The sequence below is a fragment of the Bos mutus genome, chromosome 20 (assembly GCF_027580195.1).
Source record: "Bos mutus isolate GX-2022 chromosome 20, NWIPB_WYAK_1.1, whole genome shotgun sequence".
NCBI classification, from domain to species: Eukaryota; Metazoa; Chordata; class Mammalia; order Artiodactyla; family Bovidae; genus Bos; species Bos mutus.
The window spans coordinates 5,217,130-5,232,479 of record NC_091636.1 but is presented as its reverse complement, the minus strand read 5'-3'; the positions used below and the strand labels follow the sequence as shown (position 1 = coordinate 5,232,479).

At 49.0% G+C, this 15,350-nt stretch overlaps 1 long non-coding RNA gene and 1 pseudogene across 1 annotated transcript; both read right to left on the bottom strand.

Moving 5' to 3' along the window:
- Positions 1 to 225: 225 nt before the first annotated feature.
- On the bottom strand, positions 226 to 1,135 carry LOC102279371 (CD151 antigen pseudogene; annotated as a pseudogene).
- Positions 1,136 to 10,007: 8,872 nt separating this feature from the next.
- Positions 10,008 to 15,137, bottom strand: LOC138984225 (uncharacterized). Its single transcript, XR_011461492.1, has 3 exons — positions 14,132 to 15,137; positions 13,582 to 13,720; positions 10,008 to 12,779 (listed from the first exon to the last, which is right to left on the bottom strand). It is a non-coding gene; the product is annotated as an uncharacterized lncRNA (long non-coding RNA).
- Positions 15,138 to 15,350: the final 213 nt, after the last annotated feature.

The window sequence follows — 15,350 nt, the reverse complement described above, 5'->3', positions numbered from 1 at the left end:
TGGTGTGCAGCTAAAGGCACTTGAAGCTGCCTCTGGGGTTTGGGGGTCCCCAGAGGTCCCGGTGATGGCATGGTGGGGGGCCTAGGCACCAGAACCCAGTCTCCTCCGAAGAGGAGGGGCAGAGCCACATCCTGGACTGCAGCAGCCTGGCTGTCAGGAGAGTCAGTAGTCACCACATCGCGAGAAGCTACGGCGCACGTGGAGGGCTGGCGCCCACAGACACGGTCAACAGCGCTCCAGCTTCAGGCTCTTGTACAGGCAGCTTGTGAAGAGCATGCCGAACACCTGCACACAGGCGATGCCCAGGCCCATGGCCCCGCTGATCCTCAGGTTCTCCTGGATGAGGGTCTCCAGCTTGGTGATACAGCTGCCCCCACTCTGTAGACGTTGGAGGCGTGGTCCCACCGCCCATGGCCAGCAACCATGGTCTTCCAGCAGCTCTCGGGGACCACATGTCCACCTGCCTGGCCCAAGCGGGTGCACTCACTGTCCTGCCAGTCCCACTCACTGTCCTGCCAGGCCTGCCAGTTGTTGCTGCCACAACAGAGGAACTCCTGCTGCAACTTGCCCACGGTGCTGCTCTCGCCCTCGTGGCCTGGCTGGTGGTACCCCTTGGTCATGGTGTCCTTCAGGTTCTCCTTGAGCTCTGCGTTCAGCCACTGAGAGTAGACATAGACTCTTGCAATGATCTCCAGCAGAGTTAATAAGAAGGATGGAGGACAGACATAGCAGATTCCTCTGTTCCTTGAAGGTGGCACCGCAGCCCAGAACCCCAGTTACAGTGACGACAGCGCCCACCACCACCAGGATGCAGGCTGTGGCCAGGCAGGTGCCCCAAGCCAGCAGCTGATGCAGTCACGCCTGAGGGCCAGCGCCCAGATGCCCACAGACGTGAAGGCCAGACCAGCCAGCCAGAAGCAGCAGCTGCAAGTGAAGAGCAGGCACTTGAGGCAGACGGTGCCGCATGTAGTTGTCGACTTCTCCCCGAACTCGCCCATCCTGGAGCCGGGGGGGCGGGGAAGGGGCTGGCTGGTGGGGAGGGCTCCTCTGTAAGGCAGGAAGACAGAAGTTCCCACCTGAGGAAGCTCCACTAGAAGGCCAGGGACACGTCACAGGTCTGGCTCAACCAGCCCCGCGTCGGAGTCCGGCCGGTGGGCTGCGGGGGCCGCGACTCTGAGATCAGAGAATACGCAGCCGGCGCAGGCCCAGCCTGCGGCCAAGGACGCCACGACGTGTGTCGAGCAGAGCTCCGCGCATGGGCGGGACACCCACTCGGGCGGGCCCCCGGGGTCCACCCAAGGCGGCAGAGGCCAGGCGGGCTGTGGCCAGGGGTGCCCTCAGCCCCACTGCGGCCCATGCCCTCTCCATTCACTTTTTAAGTAGCTAAGGTGCTGTGTCCCAGACAATATTCTGAACACTTCTGTGATGGAGGGCAACGAGGTGAGTGTATTATTTGGGAGGCAGTCAGATGACATACCCGGAGAAGGCAGTGGCACTCGACTCCAGTACTCTTGCCTGGAAAATCCCATGGATGGAGCAGCCTGGTAGGCTGCAGTCCATGGGGTCGCTAAGGGTCGGACACAACTGAGCGACTTCACTTTCACTTTTCACTTTCATGCATTGGAGAAGGAAATGGCAACCCACTCCAGTGTTCTTGCCTGGAGAATCCCAGGGACGGGGGAGCCTGGTGGGCTGCCGTCTCTGGGGTGGCACAGAGTCGGACACGACTGAAGCGACTTAGCAGCAGCAGCAGCAGCAGCAGATGACATACATATAGAATATGTTCAGGAATAAGCAAGGTAATTCTGAGAGTAGTACAGTGCCATAAAGAAGATGTAAGATGGGCTCGTTCAGAGGGAGGGACAGGTAGGGATGATCCGAGGAACTGACGGTTTGATTGCCTCCTGCATTGAAAAACATCTGGTCATGAGGATCTGGGGAGGAGCATTTCCAGCAGAGTGCCAAAGGCTTTAAGGACAACGCAACTGGAGTATTAGAAAAGAAAATAAAGGAAGAGAAGTAGTGTGTGAGCAGGGAGAAAAGAGGTGGGGAGAGTCAGGCACAGGCAGGATAACTAGTCTGAAAGCCAAGGTGAGGCGTTTACAGGGAGTTTGGATTTTATTCTTAGTGCAATGGGACCCTGCTGGATTTTGTCAGGCAATGATTATATTCACATTTACATTTTTGTAGCCAGAAGGAAATACATCAGTGGATTAATAGAGATCACCAAGGGGTGGAGGGGTAATGAACAATTTTTTCTTTGTTTCTGTGTGTTTTCCTGTAACGCCCAGACTTTGACAACTAGAAACAAACAATAATTTATCTTTTTAAAACCATGCACCGGAGAGCAATGCAAGCTAATGGCCACCATTTACGTGGAGCCATTTACAGGAAGAAGTCTTTTGCCCATCATCCCATTGCATTTTTGCAATAACCCCATGAGTTAAGTCAGACCATTTGGAAGGCACAGAGACTCTAGCAGAAAATGTCAGAACTGAGACCAGAATAAAGTTTCTACAGCCTTTGCCCAGGTTGGCTGATTCTGCCACACAGTGAGGTCTCTGGGGCCCTTAGGTCTGCCTTAGATTCATCCAGATACCCAGAGGCCTAGGAAGAAGTCATGAGATTACTGCCCCGTACCCCTGTCTGAGGGAGAGTAGGGAGGGAACAATGCCCCCAGTTGTACATGGCTAGTGCAAGAGCACGTGTGTGCAAGAAGAGGGGTCTTGCCCATAGGGTAGATGCTCCATAAACATTTGTTAATTAGTGAAATGACTTGCTTTCAGGAAAATGCTGCTTACTCTTGGGAGGTGGTTTAGCTGACTTCACAATTCATTAGCTGTGTGATCTCAGGTTAATTATTCTACCTTCCAAGCCCAGAGTCGTCATCTGTAAGATGAAGATAAAGCCTGTACTCGTTCACCTCTGTGAAGTGTGATAGTTGGGGGCAGGCTCTAGAACCAGACTGCCTGGGCTTGAATCTGCTTCTACCCTCTTCTGGTTATGTCCTTGTGGAGATGCTTAGCCTCTCAAGACCTCAGTTTTCTCATCTGTAAAATGTGAGTAATAATACTTGTCTCCTAGCACTGATGTTAGGATTAAATGAATGGATGAGAACTTTGAAGAGGTCGTAGCACATAGTATGTGCTCCTTGAATGTCAGATAATATTAGCATTAGCATTATAGGGAGTTTGCATCAAGGGAGAAGCTTTTGGAAGCACAGAACTTAACACGGTGCCAATAAGGCTGCTACTGCCTTTCCACCCCATGCCTGCCATGATCACTGTTCCAGTGATTTTTCATAGGAATCATATAAATTCACCAGCCACCTTTTTGTTTAGAAAGGAGACCGCTTTCTAAAGGGGTCACCAGGAGGTCCTTTGCCAAGTTAAACAATAGATCTACTCTCTCTCATCTCAGGAGGTTTATCTGTTCAAGATCATGGGAAGAAACCTCTGACATTTTTCCAGGGTCTCTGTCTCTAATTCATTTAAGGAGCCACTTTTTACATTTCAGGCTTGACATTTGCTGAATGACATGAATGGAGACTGCTCAGGTGAGCAGCCTGGGATCACATGACCTTTGACCTCTGCCCCTGTTTTCAAGCTTCAGTTGTTTGAAGACCACCAATAATTGTGCAACAGCTGTATACCCCTGGTCTACTGGGTCTCCTCTTCCCTCAGTATTTTTCTTGAATTTGTTTCACATTTAAAGCTCAAAATATGTTGATTCTAAAGGGAAGCATACTCATTACTATAAATGGAAAGCCACAAATAGAAGCTACTCATAAAAAGAAATATTATGCAAATGAAGCAGTATTACTGAATTCTAGAGGAACAGGGTCGCCCATTGAAGACTCTAGGCTCATGAAGCCTTTTAGATGTTCATTAAATGGGATATGTGGAGAGGTGTGACAGAGGTTAGTGCCCCATTGAGTGTCTTCGTGGTGTAATAAGGATTGAGAAAGACTTTAAAGAGGGAAAAACTCTCTAGCCACCTGATTCTATCTTTTTATTTCTGCATCTGTTCACCTCCTAGAACTTTCTCCTGTCTGCTAGGGGCTCCCTTCTATGCTGTTCAGTTCTTTATTCAGAAAGGTAAGGAGTGAACAGCCCATTCTCTGCTTCTCGCTTGTTAGGTCTTTTTAGGAAGATTCTTAGCCCTCTCTGAAATGCCACTGCCATGCTCTTGCTTAGTTGTATCTGATTCTTTGTGATTCCATGGACTGGAGCCTGCCAGGCTCCCCTGTTCATGGAGTTTTTTAGGCAAGAATACTGGAGTGGATTGCCATTTTCTACTCCAGGGGATGTTTTTGACCCAGGGATCAAACCCGCATCTCCTGAGTGTCCTGCATTAGCAGGCAGATTCTTTACCATTGCATGACCTGGGAAGCCCCTCTCTGAAATGAGGGAGCTGGATTAGAAACATTCTTCTCTGATGATTTTCAGACCCCAAAAGTGTGCTTGGCTGCCCATCCATGTTTTTCACCTGCGGACAGAGCAGGAATGAAACCCACCCCGAGGATGGTCTCGTGGAATAGTTCAGGTCTCTGGATCTCCATGAGAAGCAAAGAAGTAGGATTCACCACATAGCCACGAATGAATGTACGTTTCCAGAGGGGTGCATTTTCTGCATGCTGAACTGAGCAGATGGCTGTGTTTGAATGAAAAAGGAAATACACCCTAGGAAGAAGTGACAAAACGACTTCAGGTTTCATCCCCTCATTCAGCAGCCCCTGCAAAAGTTTCCTTCATTAGAGATCCTGGGGTAAATGCTGCTGAGGCATCGCTCCTAAATGATTCCTCTTTCCAGGTCTCCTCCCTGCTTCTAAATTGCTTGGAATCTGTCGCACCTGTGTGTATTCAGATTCTTTAGCCTGACGTGTGAGCCCCTCCTCAGTCTGGTTCTAATCTGCACTTGCAGTTCTGGCTGCTGGAATGCCCCTTCCTTGAATCTCCTGCTTTGGGCAACCTGGTTCCCTGGCACAGAGTAGGTGTGAAAAAAATGTAATTGAAGAAAAGAATCTGTCTCATGCTGGGATGCCTCTACAGTCCCTTTCAACATGTAGTTCTTGAGTGTCAGGGACGAATGGTGATTGAAAGCTTCCTATATGCCTGCCGTGGTGGGATGACCACTGTCTCAATTTGCTGAGGATTTTCCTGATTCTGGCACTGGCAGACCAAGAACCAGGAAGCCCATGTGACAAAGGCAAATCAGGATGGTCGGTCACCCTGTGTGTTAAGACTGCACGTGCTCTCTCTCCGTGGGACCTCCGGCACAGTGGGGGAGGAGATAGTAAACAAATTATCCCACAAAGTCATTACAAGCTGTGATGAGTGCAAAAAGAAGGCAGCCCCAGGACTTCCCTGGTGGCTCAGTGGTAAAGAACCCACCTGCTGGTGCAGGGGACATGGGTTCGATACCTTGTCCAGGAAGATCCCACGTGCTGCAGGGCAACCTAGCCCACGATCCACAACTACTGAGCCTGGGTGCCTAGAGAAGTCCTTGCAGTGAGGAGTCTGCACACAGCAATGAAGAGGGGCTCCCTGCTTGCTACAACTAGAGAAAGCCCATGCACAGCAACGAAGACCCAGCACAGCCAGAACTAAATTAAGAAGAAGGCAGGTGTGAGCTGAGTGATGTGGGTACGAAAAGAAAAACACAGGGTCCCAGACCTGGAGAAGCTCCTGATTGCAGCTAGGAGAGAGAAGGATACACAGCTTGTTTAATGTCAAGTACCGAATGTAATGGATCAGAAATACACACTCCCTTTTCCCTCTTCACAATGCACCATTTCTATTTTAATTGCGGTTTCAAGCATCAGAAACTCACTGGTAAATTAAATAGATATACATCAATCAAAAGGGCATTACAAGGAAAAGCTGAAAAACTAGGAGGCCTTGGAAGAGACAGAAATGATGGTCTCTTAGGGAGCTGAGAGAGTAAAAAAATATGCCAGAACAAAAGAACATGCCTTGTTCCATTTCCATTAGAAAAGCTGACTCAAGTCATCCTCTGCCCGTGGGTTTCTCTGCCCAATATTCTAACTCCAGTAAGAAAGAATTTGATAGCCAAACCTGGGTCTCATGCCAACCCCTTGGCTAGGCTAGGGTGGCTACCATGATTAGAAATCCACCAAAATAGTTTGTGATGGGGCCCTGGGGAGCGGGGTGGTTGCTAATGGCAATGGAAAAGCCAGGATGCTGGAAAGGTGAGGGCCTCAGTCACCTGTATCCCTCTTCATGAGGCGGTCCAGACACTGCCTGCCCGAGGCCTTCCGGTACTGTGCTCACTGCCTTCCAAGGAGCTCTGCTGGCCTTGTGTCCAGAATATCCTGTTCTGTTCTGCGACCATGGACAGCCTCATGCTGATGTCTGTCTTCAGCTGATGGCACCCTGGCTATGCCCACCTTAGAGTGTGCACTAGGTCCTTGGGCATGGCCTGCACGTTTCCTGGCACAGAGGCATGCTACTGAGGACTTTCGAGAGAGTTCTAAAAGAGCCCATTGCCCTGATGATCCCATCCGCCTTCCCCCCGGGCCACTGCCCTTGAGCCAAACCAGTCTTCTTTCGGCTTCTCATGCACTCAGCCTGCTTTGCTATCCCTTCTGCCCATTTGTCTGCTTTGCTGACCTCGTAGCTCAGCAGTTCTGCATCGGGGAGATTTTGTCCTCCAGGAACATCTGGTGACATCTGGGGACAGTGTTAGCTGTCACACTAGAGAGCAGGCTGCCACCAGCATCTTACAGGTCAAGGCCAGTGATGCTACTAAATGCCTCATAAAGCACAGAACAGACCCCTGACAGACCCCCCAACAGAGAGCCATCAGGCCACGCACACCCCTCAGGCTGAGGTGGAGGAGTCCAGGGCCGAGGCTGAACGCCCACGTCTCTGCTCAGAAGTTCTCCTCGCCAAGAGGCCTTCTCTCCCCATCCCCGTGTCTCTCTCTCGCCCCCTTTTGTATTTTCCTAAAATGACTGTGTCTGTGTATTCAGTTGCTTATTTGGGGCCTGTCTCCTGTACAGAAGGGTCAGGCCTAGGAGACTGGGCCCCCGTGGGCCTTGTTTCCAGCCTGGAAAGCAGCACCCGGCTCCCTGTGGGCTGCTCCACAAAAACGTGATGAGTGAAAGTTTCATAGAGGAGAGTGGCTCCACCTCCTCAAAGAGCAGAGGTCAGAACACTGGGCTGTGAAGCCCCGCCCTTCTCAGCCTGGCCATCCTGGGATGTATTTGAATTTGTTTATTTCCCCAGCCAGTTCACATTTAGCCTTTGGCAAGTTTCTGAAGCCTCTTTCGACTCAGTTTCTGCATCTGTCAAGTGGGGCTATGTTTATTAGCTCCTTCCTCGCAGAGACGTGGTAGAGATAAAATAAATTAACCCACAAAACACTTAGGAACACGCCTGACTCAGAAGCGCCTTAGTAAATGCCATCTCTCATCATCATCATCACAATGACTTGGCCAGAGTAGGCGGTGAAGATGACAGAATGGGCTCTGGGGCCCTCCCAGAAGATTAGGGGATTACTGCAGCTTGCAAAGCCAAAGCTGTCCCCACTTGGTTTTGCCAGCTCCTTCTCTGTCCATGAAATAAACCAGATGAAGCCTTTATCCATCTCTTGTTTTGAGAAGGAGGCTATCAGGAACTGTGGATTTAATGTGGCAGATGGTGCTGTCCTTGAATTATGAAACCAAAGGAGGAAATTAAAGTGCTCCCTTGCAACAGATACGGGCCAGAAGGGGTAGAGGGCAGGGCCCGGGCCACAAAGGAGAGTGAAGGAGGTGTTTTATCAGCTGGACAATGGCTATTCCTGAGAGTAGCTGGAGTCCTAGAATAATAGAATTTTATAGCCTAAAATCATTTGAGACTACTTTCTTCATTTTATATAAGCAAATGAGCCCAGAGAGGGAAAGTGACCCTCGAGGTCACATAACCAGTTAATGACAGAGCAACCCATACCTCTTGTTCTGTTGATCAGGATTATGTTTTCTGTCCCAGGCCAAGACCACGGGCAGCCTCTGTCCCAGGGCGTCCAGACTTCGAACATCTCTGCTCTGGGGCACGTGTACTCTATGTCTCTCCCCAGCACATCAGGGGAGTATGAGCCAGAGTTCTGGAACCCTGTCTGGGTCTTAGAACCTCAGTTTGCTTATCTATAAGATGGGAATAATAATAGGCTGTATCTCACAGGGTCACTGTGAGAATTTGGTGAGTTACTATCATATCAAGCATTTAGCCATGGGCTTGGAACATAAAATGCTCTGTAAAATGTTGGTTGTTATTATGGCTCCAGAACTGACTAGGGTCTGAAGGTCCCTAGGCTGCAGGCCCCTCAGAGGCCGTGCCCATCTACAGGATATCTTTTGTCCTCTATGTCGTGCCAGGCAATTATCACCTGCCAGGACCTCAGTAAATGGTAGTGGCTGACAGCTGGCCCCCTTAGAGACCCCCATTTCTCAATGGGAACAACAGAGCACCAGGAAATGCTGCCAGCAATGCATGTGACTTTGGTCACTAGTTTAGACTTTAATCCTAAACAGATAAAGCAACCCTCCTGTCCAGTGGTGAACCAGCCTCATGATGAGGGCTGTGTTTGTTTCCCATCCTTCCTCGGCAGGCAGTGTGGAATCTTTCCCCAACTAGCTGTGGGCTATTTGCATTTAAATTGGTTTTCTCTCATTATAGAAATCTCTTAGGTCAGCTGCAGTTTCCATTTTCCCCGGCATCAGTCTGGAAGCTCCATTTCTTGCTTGAGGGTCCCTCATGCCTTCCTCCTTCTCGCCGACAGTGAGCTGTGCTCACCTATTCTCATCGTGGACACCAGATAGCCTGAGAAAGTTGCCTGAATCCCAGGCAGGCTTGGCATGTTTCCTCCAGGAGAAGGTGGAGGCTGGGGAGGGGCTGGAGGATACTGGACCCTGCTATTGGAGTAAGGAGACCCTGGGGGCTTCACCTTCTGCACCTAGGCCTCATTTTCTCATTTGCTTAAAAAAAAAAAAAAAAAAAAAAACACATTGATCAAGTAAGTATGATGCTAGATGCTTGGAATGCAGAGATAAATAAGACACATCTATCACGTCCCAGGAGCTGCCTGTCTAGTCAAGGAGAGAGAAAAGAATACCAAAAAATTTAATATAATCAAATAATTGCTTTAATAAGGATCAAAATAGATTCAGCCAGAGCATAGGCTTTCAGATAAGGCTCATCATAAACCACGGTCATACACATGCACACACACACTAGCTAACATGTTTATAGCATTCCATGTGTGGCCGGGGATCTTTCTAAGCAGATAATATAGTAGATCTCTATTTACGTCTATATCTATATTATATCTATATTGAGCTTCCCAGGTGGCACTAGTGGTAAAGAACCTGCCTGCCGACACAGGAGACATAAGAGATGCGGATTTGGTCTCTGGGTCGGGAAGATCTACTGGAGAAGGGAATGGCAACTCACTCTAGTATTCTTGGCTGGAAAGTCCCATGGACAGAGGAGCCTGGTGGGCTATAGTCCCTGAGATCGAAAAGACTCAGACAAAACTGAAGGGACTTAGCACCATATATATATATGTATATATAATATATACGTGTCCGTGTGTACGTGTTCAGTTGCTAAGTCATGTCCAACTCTGACACCGCATGGAATGTAGCCTGCCAGGCTCCCCTGTCCATGGGACTTTCCAGCCAAGAATACTGGAGTGGGTTGCCATTTTCTCCTTCAGCAGATCCTCCCAACCCAGGGATTTAGTCCACGTCTCCTGCACTGCAGGCAGAGTCTTTACTACTGAGCCACCAGGGAAGCCCATAAGGCCTTTCCTTTGCTTTATTGCACTTCACAGATATTATGTTTTTCATAAATTGAAAGTTCGTGGCAACTTTGTGTTGAGCAAGTCTGGGTGCCATTTTTGCAATAGTAGTTTTTTAATTAAGGTATGTACATTGTTTTCTTAGAAATAATGCTATTGCATACTTAATAGACTATAGTGTAAACATAATTTATATGCACCAGGACACCAAAAAAGTTGTGACTTGATTTGTTACAATATTTGCTTTATTGCATTGATCTGGAACCAAATGTGCTATATCTCCAAGGTATAGTTGTGCAAACATACAAATATATTTATACATAATATACAGACATATATTAAGTAATAAACTGATTTAATGTTCATGGTAGGCCATAAAGGAAGTGCTATCATTATCATTGTTTTCCAAATGAGGGAATTGAGACACAGAAAGGTGAAGTCCCTTGCCCAAGGCCATTGCTAATCAATTGCAGAGCTAGATTTGCGCGTAGGCAGTCCAGCTCCATGGCTTGTGCTGTTCATACTGTGTTATACCCACACCTGACAAAGATGATGCACTTATGTGTTTTCACCCTAATTCATCTTTCAAGAAGCATTCAAGGTCCACTACCCTGCTAACCTGACCCACTGATGGGCTATGGACCATGGTTGAATCGAACTGCAGAAGGAGGGTCCAAGTCTGCTTGGGAGAACTGGGGAGGGTGAAACAGGGAGAAGATGCTTGCAGTGGATTTGAAGGATGACTAGGAATTTTCTGGAAGGGTAAGAGGAAAAGCAGAGTATTTCACTAAGGACAAGACTGTGCTGATTCCCCAAATATTAGCAAGTATGGAAATCTAGGTCTCATGGCGAGTGGCGGTGGGGGTGGGGGCTCAAATTGCATGACAGGGCTCAGATGTGATGTGGACTGAGCAGGTTTTGAGCCACGGGACAGGGAGACTAGCCAAGACCAAACCACGAAGGGCCTTGAATATCATGTTCATAGGCTCTGTCCTGGGGGCCAGGGGAAGCCATGAAGTGGTCAAGTTGGTTACAAGGATCACTCTAGCTCTGGTGTGGAGGACTGCCTGGACAGGGACACCAGAAGACACTATAATCAGCAGACGGAACCAAGAGGTGTAAGAGCTACAGTTGATCCAGTATAATCAATTGTGTTAGGTGGGGGCTTTCCAGCCAAGAGGCACCCCTGCTGCCCAGCGACGAGTGGTGGAGCTGCATCGACCCACAGAAGATATCCTTATCTAATTCACCCAGACACCTTATGGGCTGGTGGTGGCCCTCGTGTGTGATAGTCAAGAGGGGTGGGGAAAGGGCTGAACGAAGGCTGTGGCTTTTGTGGAAGAGATGGGGGACCAAATGTATGAGACATTGTGGGGTAAAATAATCTGGTCTTGGTGACCAGCCTGATGCCAGGGCTTGAGGGAGAGCGAGAGATGGGATGGTGCCCAGTGTTCTGGTTGAGTTTAATCAGCTTTAATCCTACTTCAGTCTAACACCAGGGAAAGTTCTCTGTAAAGGACCAGACAGAAACTATTGTAGATTGTGCGAGCCCTGTGGTCTCGGTTACAACTGCTGAACTCTGCCATTATGGTGCAAAACACTCATAGGCATTGTGTAAGGGAATGGTTGTGACTGTGTCTCAGTAAAGCTTTATTTACAGAAACAGACTGTGGGACGGATTTGGCCTGAGAACTGTTGTTTGCTGACCGCTGCTGTATGCCATCAGGTGACCCAACCACCAAGGCAACCAACTCACATAACCAGGCACCCATTGAGGAAGAGAAAGGCTCACACCGCATCAGGTACAGACAGATCTCATATCTCTTCTTGAATGATGTCTTCCTGTTCACAAAAACTCATCTGAATTAAGGAGTAACTCCAACGTCTAATTCCCGGAGCTCAGCTCTGGCAGAAGGGATGTCGCTGTCTCACTGCAGCTGTGCGGCCTCTGTTACAGTCACAGCGGAGGCCTGGGCTGGCGTTTCCATCAGTTACAGGTGCAATGCTAAGAGACACTAGCTCACCTCCACTGAGCACTCACTTTACACCAGATGCTGGGTCAAGGGCTTTACTTGGATGAGCTCCTTTAATGTTGACCAGACCTCAGTGAGGCAGATAATGTACAGATGAGGAAACCGAGGTACAAAGAGGTTCAGTGTCTCTGAGGCTGGAAACTGAGTAGTCCACCTCCAGAACCTAGGTCCCCAACCACTCTCCAAAGCTGACGTCACAGGTCTACATGGATGACCACGGTCCTTATGACAAACCCCCACGCTAGCCCTAAAACACTGGAGAAAGCTGGCCAGGCGCTTGGGAAACTTTTGTCCTCTGGCCTGCGTGGCACTCTTATTAAAGACCAGCAGTCCAGCAGACATACACCTGCTTCTAAACCAAACCAAATTGACAGGGTAAGTCTCTCCAAGATCTCTGTTTTTGAGCAAAATGGTTGTCAGAAGCGAGTCTGGATGAATAGATTGATATCTGAAGGCATTGCATCTAAGGGGGCAGGGACAGAAAATCAGAGAAAACAGCTGATCTCCATGGGTTCACTCTGCAAACATCCACTGAGGGCCTTGTCGTTCCCTGTTCCTGCCCTCCTGGAGGGCACTGGCTGGGAGAGAGCCAGACACAGAGCAGACCATTGAAATGCCCTGGGCATCACACATGGTGTGGTGAATCCAGGGTAGGCTGCGGACATGGGGCAGGGACATCTGTCTTAGCCTGAACAGAGGCACCTGGAGCCCAGCCCAGACAATCTGGGGGTAGGGTGGTGGTAAGGGCTATTCCCAGGGAGGGAACAGCATGTTCCAAGGCAACGGGCAGGAGGTGAAGCCTTGCTGGAGTGAGGGAATCCTGTAGAAGGGATGTGGCTGGAGATGTGGGGAAGCTGGCCCCCAGCTGTTGGTCTAGACCACTCTGGGATGGAGCCCACCTCATTCTCAGCTCCTTTCTGCAATTAGAACAGCCTCTGAGTTCTAGAGGAAACACAAATTGCTGGTCAGAAATGGCGATGCCAAGAACACTCTGCTGACGCTGCGTCTTGAAGTCATAAAAACAAATAATAGTAAATCACCTAAATCACATTGTCGGTTCCCCCCTCGCTCCCAGAGGCTGTGTCTTGCTTACATTCACAGACAGTTTGAAAGTGGGAAGATATTCATATTCCCATCACCTTGTTGTATCAGCCAAAATAGTAACAGCTCTCGTTTGGGGGCCCCTCACAGTGGCTAACAGTGAGCTAAATGCCTTATAAATAATATCCTGTTTAACAGAGAAGCAATCTGAAGCTCAGGGAGGCATCACAACTTGCTGAAGTTCCTGTGTTAGGAAAAGAATAGAGCCAGGATCCAAACATACACCTTCCTGACCTCTGAGCCTGGAGACTTCCCGCTCAGCCTCTTAGCCTTGATATGAGAGAATTTAAGGACTTTGTGGATTTCTGAGAACATTTTCATCTTTTATTATATTGGCTCCTCCAAAGAACTTCTGAATTTAGCATGTAAAAAACCCTGGGCTTGGCAAGGTACAGTGTCCTCCCCAAGGTCACACAGCTTTTAAGTAAGGGGCCAACAGGAGACTTGAACATTACCATTCCAAAGCCAAAGCTCTATCTTCTTTACCGTGGCTTCCAAGTCCACAGCAAAGAAGACAGACAGCTAACGTTACACCCTTGGATGATTCTTATTTTAAACCACTGCCCCCCACCCCCGAAACTCATGTTCTCTTAATCTCGACATTGGCTGGGACGTATTCATCAAGCAATCAAAAGACAAATACCTAGGAGAGCAGAACGTGCAGACCGCAGCCAAAATGACCTCACAAGGAGCAGGTTGTGCCAAGCAAATCTAATTTCCTCTGACAGAACGGCAGGCTGGGAGATAAGGCTAAAGGCACCGACGCTGTCGTTTCCCTGGTTCTGAAGGACAAGTTCGATTAGCTCCACAGAAACACCTGCGGAGGGGGAGGGGGGGCAGCTCACCCCACACACACCCACAGAGGCATTCGCACACACAGACACGTCTCCAAAGACACGCGTGCCAGTCGAGAGATGCACACAAATGCATATGCACAGGCACACATCTATCCACACACCCCCAACTCAGACACACACTGTCACCAAACACACACACACACGCTTAAATACAGACACAGTCAGAGATACACAGTCACACAGAGACATGCAAATACACATACACTTACATACAAACATGTCTGCCTCCCCTCCTCACGCAAACACAAGAGGTACATGCACACATTCACACACAGAAACAGAGACACACGTGTATGGTCACAGACACACATACACAAACCAAGACACATCCAGTACCCCTCACGGCCCAGAGGAGGGTACTCTTCTCAAATCCTCTTCCGTAGCCTGCAAATTACATCCTGCCCAGACCGGAGCCTCTGAAAGCTGTATGCCTCTGGTGTCCATGCGTCTTCTCGACTCTGCCTTGGCCTGGTGTCTTCACCCAGAAACTTGAAACGTACCCCAGCAGCTGTGTGCGGTTGAGAAAGATCCCACACTTCGGAGTCAGGCTGGTCTGTGTTCTATAATAGTTGAGGCTCTGCCAGTCACTAGGTGTGGGGACCTAGACAAGTTTCTTCACATTTCTGAACTTCAGTTTTCTCATCTGCAAAAGGGGCTGATAACCCCGGTGATGAGTCCACTGGACAGGAGCCCCATGAAGTTCTGGCATTCAGCAAGGACCTCTCCATGGCAGGTATTTTTGTTGTTTGAATGTCTGTCTGCCTCCCCCGCCTTGAGCCACCTTGTAGGTAGGGGTCTTGTCTGTTTCCACCCAAGTCTGTTTTCAGGGCTCAGCAGTGTCTGCCAGGCACATGGTAAATGAAAGTGAAAGTGTTAGTTACTCAGTTGTGTTCGACTCTGTGACCCCATGGACTGCAGCCCGCCAGGCTCCCCTGTCCATGGGATTCTCCAGGCAAGAATACTGGAGTGGGTAGCCATTCCCTTCTCCAGAGGATCTTCCCAACCCAGGGATCGAACCCAGGTCTCCTGCACTTCAGGCAGATTCTTTACTGCTGAGCCACCAGGGAAGCCCTGGCATGTGGTAGCTGTTCAGCAAATGCTTATGAAATAAACAAGCCTATATCCTTAGCTCCCAGTACAGACTGGGCACAGAGGATATGATCAGCTGCGGTTACAGAGTGCTGAAAAAAATGATACGTGAAAATATAATTGCAACCATGGACCAAGCTCTAATTGTATGTCAGGCATGTCTTTTACAGCATTCCATGCTGTCCGTGACAGGCATTCATTTTGTAGATGAGGAAACTGAAGTCCAAAGAAGCAGTTTACCAGGGTTATCTGGTTTCCTGAGGGTGGCAGCTCAAAGTTGGGAATCTGATTACTGAACCTAACTCTAGACTCCATGAGTAAATATTTTCCCTTGGTGACACAACTCAACTGATGATGTCTACAGCCAGCTCTGTCTTAGTTACACCATGGATTAACTCTCTAGAGTGAATTGTCGTCTTCAATCCCTGGACGTCTCAGTATATAGCATCTGTCTGGAATATCTCCC